A 6,401-nucleotide genomic window follows, 5' to 3' on the forward strand; every position below is an offset into this window, starting at 1 on the left:
TCAGAGCCTGGAAGAGAACCTTCATTGAACCTAACCATGCTAGCACTCAGATCTCAGACTTCCAGCCTCTAGAACCGTGGGAAAACAAATTTCTATTGTTTAAGCCACCTATCCACCTGTCACATTTTGTTATGACCACCTATGCTAAGATTATAAGGCTGTCAAGTAATGCCTCCCTCATGTAGTAACATTTCAGCTAAGACTTAAAGGATGAGTAGGAACCAGACACATAAAGTGTATGAAAAGCATTTCAGGTAGGAGATAGCATGTGAGTGGAACTGCAGCTAAGAAGAGAAGAGTGACTTTGAGGAATTGTAAGAAGGGCAAAGCTATGAGGGTTGAGGAGGAGGATGTGGGGATGGAAAAGCCAGATTAGACAGGTGCTTAAAGGCAACATTACAAACTTTTGTCTTTATCCTATGTGCAAGGTTTAAAGCAAGGTAATAATAGGAACAAAATTTTATTTTAAAAAGATTACTGATTACAGTCTAGAGCAGGGCTGTCCAGTAGAAATACACTGCCAACCACATAGGACATTTAAATTTTCTATTATTCACATTTTTAAAAGTGAAAAGAAATATGTCAAACTATTTTTACTGATAGATCTTATTTAACCCAACATATCCAAACCATCAGGTCATTATCATATCAACATACAAGTTCATTGACATCTTACATTTTTTACATTCAGTGTGTACTTTAAACTTCCAGCACATCTCAATTCAAACCTGCAGCATTTCCAGTGCTCAGTAGTCACATGTGGCTGGTGGCTACCACCTTAGACAGTGCAGATCTAGAGAATGAACTGGGGCGAGGGGGTGCAGGCATGGGAGCAGAGAGCTCAATTGAGAGATTACTGCAGAAGTCCCAGTGAGGCAGGTGTTGCTTGGGTTAGGCTAGTAACAAGTCACTAATAGGCTAGTAACAGAAAGTAAAAGGATTTCAGATTAGTTTGGAAGGAGTTAAGAGCAATAGAAAGGAAGGAATGTGAGGAAAAGCATTAAAAGGTAAATACAACCAGAAATAAACCATAGGATAATTCTAAGACTGTTCCTAATTAATGCTTTTGATCTTAAATTTCCTCTTTGTAGAAGGGCCTTAGCAGGATATACAATTTCACTATCACTTATGATTTTATTATTTTCTTTTTTATACTTATTTTCATTTTTGATCAACTGCTTCTGACTTGGTTTGCTTCAAAATTCCTATTTCTGGGGCACCTGGGTGGCGCAGTCGGTTAAGCGTCCGACTTCAGCCAGGTCACGATCTCGCGGTCCGTGAGTTCGAGCCCCGCGTCGGGCTCTGGGCTGATGGCTCAGAGCCTGGAGCCTGTTTCCGATTCTGTGTCTCCCTCTCTCTCTGACCCTCCCCAGTTCATGCTCTGTCTCTCTCTGTCCCAAAAATAAATAAACGTTGGAAAAAAAAATTCCTATTTCTTTTTTCAAAATTCCTATTTCTTTTTTCATCTGCATAGTTAATTCAACCTGATTTAACAGATTTGTGCAAAGCTTTGTGCTAAACACTGGAAAGATTTAAAAAAATAAGAAATGAAACCATATTAAGAAGTTAAGTCTAATATATGAGAGCTAAAATGTTTACTCTTTCTCTCCATTGTTTTTGCTGGGTTTTGTTTGTTTAGGGGTGACAAAATTACACTAGGCAGCTTTACTTGTAGAATTTGATCCAAAAATCCAGAAAAAGCATAAATAAAAGGAGCTGAGTCTCTATTATGTTAGTACACAAAATAAACCAAAATTTCCATCAACTGTTACTATGAGATCATATAAATGTATTTGCAAATGATCTGATAAGGGAAACATGATTTAAAACATGGGAAACTTCTAACAAGCAAAGACTTAAAGGCACCGCACTGTATATCCCCTAGATTAAGTTAGCATGAATGAACAAAAAAGTAGGTCCAAAATGCATTCCCCAAACACCTTCTTCAGATGGAGACTTCAATAATTGTCTGTGGTAAAAAACAAACAAACAAACAAACAAACAAACAAACAAAACCACCAACTCCTGTTCTTCATCATATTGGATGGTCATTTTTGTCCATTTTTCCCCATGATGATGATTCCATTTTACATCCTTCAGTTATTATGAAAACACTTCAAATCCACAGAATAGCAGACACTTCCATTCTTGCATGTGTAGGTCATGCAGGGAGATCCAGCCATGTTGACACTGAGCTGCTAAGCCTTAAAATGCCACCTCTGTCCAGACAAGTTTTTCTGATATCATAGGCAGTGTTATCAGCTAAGCAGGGGTCACTGACTCAGCGGGGACAGCAATGCCTTTCCAAGATGACTGTGTACTCGCAGCTCAGTTTGGAGCGAGTGGCCTGTAATCTAACTCTCTTTCCAGACACCAGCACTGTTGACAGCTGTGAGTCCAATTGTCTCCATTTTGATACAGCTTGTGTCCATTATGACTCGTGACATTGGTGTCACACTTTGGGCAACAGAAAAGGTCAACGTTTGGATTCCAGCAAACACAAGTTATCTACTGGCAGAGTATCTTTTGGTCCTCACAGGAATGGAGAGAACACCTGTTTTCTTTCACAATCCACACCTGCCATTTGCACTTCAGTCTTCCTTCATGTGGGCAGTCACCAGAGCAGGAGGGCCCATAAAGACAGAGGCAGTCAAATCCCCCTGCCAGGTTGATGGAGGCAGAATCATTCCAACAGGTATAAGTTCTTAAAGCACCTTTCATCAATGTCAATATAGGCCTCCTTGGACAGTGAATAGGTCCCATCATTATAAAAACCACTTCTGCACTCACAGTCGTACCAACCAGCAGGAATAGTTGTGGCACTCTACGATTTCCCCTGTGCATTCATCAATATCTTTTTCGCAGTGGCTTCCTTTGAATCCAGATGCATTTGTTAAGAGTCACAGATATTCCATATCCGCTGCCCTCTTGGCAGAATTCTCTGCAGATGGTCCCAATCCCCACATAGCCCAGTTTGCAGGTGCAGCAGTGTCCCGGCCAGTGTTGGTGCAGATGGCATTCTCATCCCAGTTGTGCTGCCCATGGCCATATTCATCATACTCTGTACAAGAGAAGTCATCCACAACGAACGTATCCCAGGACACAGTCACAGTGATATAAGCCAGGCAAGTTTACACACATAGTAGTGGCATGACAGTAATGCATCTTAGCTGCACACTCTTCAATATTTCTACAGCAGTCAGAATCTCTCTGGGCAGAGATACAATCATTCTTGCACTCACAAGTAGCTTTTGTGTTCTAGTTTTTGCACTGTGAGTTTTCACCACATTTAGATCTTTCTGTACAAAAGTTATAACCTCTACTGCATGTGATTCTTTTCTGAGCAGTTCAAAGGAGGGCACGCTTCTGTAATTTTTTACTAAAACTCCACCTCAGCATTCCCAGCAGCTTTTAGCTAAAATTCACTGGCTTTCTGAAAGGACTTTTCCTGCACAGACACATTTTGCTCAGCAGACTTTACAGCACTGGCCAGCGATGTGCATGAGGAGGGATCCTGGGGAGCAACCGGGAAGGGGACAGGAAATTCTTCAACATTCCACAGCACCACGTTTGCATGTGCATTTCCTGTAGTGATCACCATCAACCCAGAAGACTTGGTCTCCGTAGAGTGGTCCACTCACTTGGCAAGTCTTCTTGCAGTGACAGTTTTCCAAATGACTAAGTCTTGTCGCTGCATAATTTAGTTTTTTAGGCTTGGCCAAAAGCCTCTGTAAATCCACTATTCCTTGCATCAGGCTTAAAAAAAATCACTGCAAGTTGGCAAGGGTGATTCAGGTTCAGACACTGTGTTATGTATCCATTTGGCACAAAGACAATATTCCCATCCCAGATGATGATTCCCTTGAATAAATCATGCTTTTGGTTTCACTGACAAATGCGAACTTGTGCCACTGTCCACCTGCCATCCAGTACAGAAGGTTTTCAGTCCTGTGCTTCCTGTTATGTTTATAGTGGTATCAAATCTCATCCCTCAAACCATTGCTCTTCAGTTCAAAATAGCTGTGTTCCAGTTCTCAAATGGACAGTGTCACTCCTAAAGTTAATGATTTCTGCTGTACAGTGGTCAAGAAGAATAACTCTTATTCCAGAACAGCTGAGTCAATTTCTTACTCACATGAGGGGCTGCATGGATCTCTCTTTGTATACCTTGGTATACCTTTGTATACCTTTGTATACTCCAGGTTTCCTCAGTTCATGTCCCCTTCCTACATCTTCAAAGTCAGCAGTGTGACATCTTAGAATCTCTGCTTCTATCCTCATGCTATACCTCTCTTTATCTTGTCTTTCCTGTTTCACAATAGTTTCCAGTTTTCAGTTTCATCCAGAACATTCTCAGACAATGTGTACACCCTTATTTTTGGCAGAATATCTGATCATTCCATCAGGGTCAGTCAGAAGGACAAAATCACTGTAGGTATTTTGAACAAAATAGGGTTTAACATTGGGAATGAAAGACTTACCAAACCATTCAAAGGGCTAGGAGAGCGAATGTCAGGGAAGCCCCTGCAAGCTTTCAGGAAATCTAGAAGTGCAAGAACATAAGGAAAGCTGCTTCCATTGACCTTAGCTGATTCACAAAAGTGAATGTTTCTCAGGAGGATGTTTGGAAGCCACTGGAAAAACTTCACATTAACCATCTCCAAGCCCTCACCTGCCTGCCTATGGTTGCCACTGAAGAATAGTGGATTTTTTTTTTCCTTTTTATATTTTGAGGAAAAACCTCCCATAAGGGAATATAACCTGAAACCTTCTGGTGAGGGATTTTGGAAAATATAGTTCCCAGGATCCTTCCCTGAAATGGAAGGGAGAATATACAAAGAGGGTGGGCATGAAGCTAAGTTGAAATATACAACCATGCATGTGTAGATTGGACATATTGTTAGTTCTGAGATAAAATATTGTATGGCTATAAGTCTCAAATATGCAGTTTTAACTTTGTACTCCCAAATAAATTTTTAATTAGATTTCTAACATTTATATCCTGAATAATGTTTCTTTCACCAGGGTCAGAAAGTACCTTAGGGAGTTCAAAGGCAACTAAGCCTTGGAAAAATATTGAGAGACTGAATATACAAATGGAAAATAGACCATATATAAAAATAGAACTTTGATCCACAACCTGCAGCAACCTGCCCAAGAAACCAATCCCTTTATGTACGATAAACAACCCAGGAAGCCAGCCAACTTTAAATCAGACTACAGGAAGCCAGATTGCTATCTCTAGTGACAATCCAAGAAGGTAAACAATAACTTCTGTAACAATCAGCCCCAAGTGGCCAGGACTTGATTAATAACTGACAGCTTCCCTACTTTTTGTCCCCACTTTCAATTTAGGACCAAGCAGAGAAAGTCAAGTACACACCCTAACCAATCACATAAGATGCTCCACTTCTAGTTAGCCTGCTTACAGCTTCTCCATGACAACAACCTCCAATCAGGACACACCTGAAGCCTTTCCTTTTTTCCACTCTGAAGCTTTCCCAATTTTGCATTTTTCATTTGGTTGATTTTATTTCTATAGCACTGATCAATTTAGGATTTGATCTAAAAAGAAACTGTATTTTGCAAGGGAAATAATGCATGGATTTCTAGGCACCAATTTTTCCATATGTAGCAGGCACTATGGCACAATGGTTAAGTGCCTGAGTTCTGGAATCAGAAAACCAGACTTCATCTTGTATCATTTTCACTGTCTAGCTGTATTATTTAGGGTTGTTAAAAGGATTAAACTAGGTGATTGTCGTGAACTGCAATATCTAATTTCGTACTATCATTATCTTCTCTTTCCAATCTCATGACCTCCATCCTGTTCCACACATAAATTACCTCTTCATTCATCATCCTTTCTCCATCTGATCCTTCCTTCAGCTCATCTAACAAGAAGCAACCAAATAAATCTTCCTCAACTACTATCATTCCCTACTCAAAAAACCCCAAGGCCTTTAAAGACATCCATAATCCACCTTTCCACATCTTCTCACTCTCTCTTACAAGAATGACCTTCCATGCTAGCCAAATACACATATTCACTGGTCTAGAAGTATCCCACAAAATCCCATACAAATGACAATTTTCCCTCCATTGCTCATATTTGAAATAAACCACACCTCCTTTCTCAATATCTGAATCTTACATTTCGTTTACAGTCCAGCTCAAATCCTCTCTCTCCCATGAGGCCTTATCAGACAACTGCATTCCATAGTGATTTCCTCCTCTCTAAAGCCCTAAAGCTTTTATTAGATTCACTGAATCATATTCTGGTTTGAATGGATACAACTTTTCATGTATGTGTATCAAAACCTCAGTGAGAAAATAATATTTCTGAAGGCAGGGACAGTAGTTTATTCTTTTTTGTGTATATGTAAGTATAGGAACAATAA

The 6,401-nt window shown here is 40.0% G+C and overlaps 1 pseudogene; it reads right to left on the minus strand.

The window, feature by feature from the left end:
* Window positions 1-2,096: 2,096 nt before the first annotated feature.
* LOC125170584 (protein kinase C-binding protein NELL1-like) lies at window positions 2,097-4,658 on the minus strand (annotated as a pseudogene).
* Between the last annotated feature and the right edge of the window lie 1,743 nt (window positions 4,659-6,401).

Source organism: Prionailurus viverrinus, chromosome B4, assembly GCF_022837055.1.
Source record: "Prionailurus viverrinus isolate Anna chromosome B4, UM_Priviv_1.0, whole genome shotgun sequence".
Classification (NCBI taxonomy): domain Eukaryota; kingdom Metazoa; phylum Chordata; class Mammalia; order Carnivora; family Felidae; genus Prionailurus; species Prionailurus viverrinus.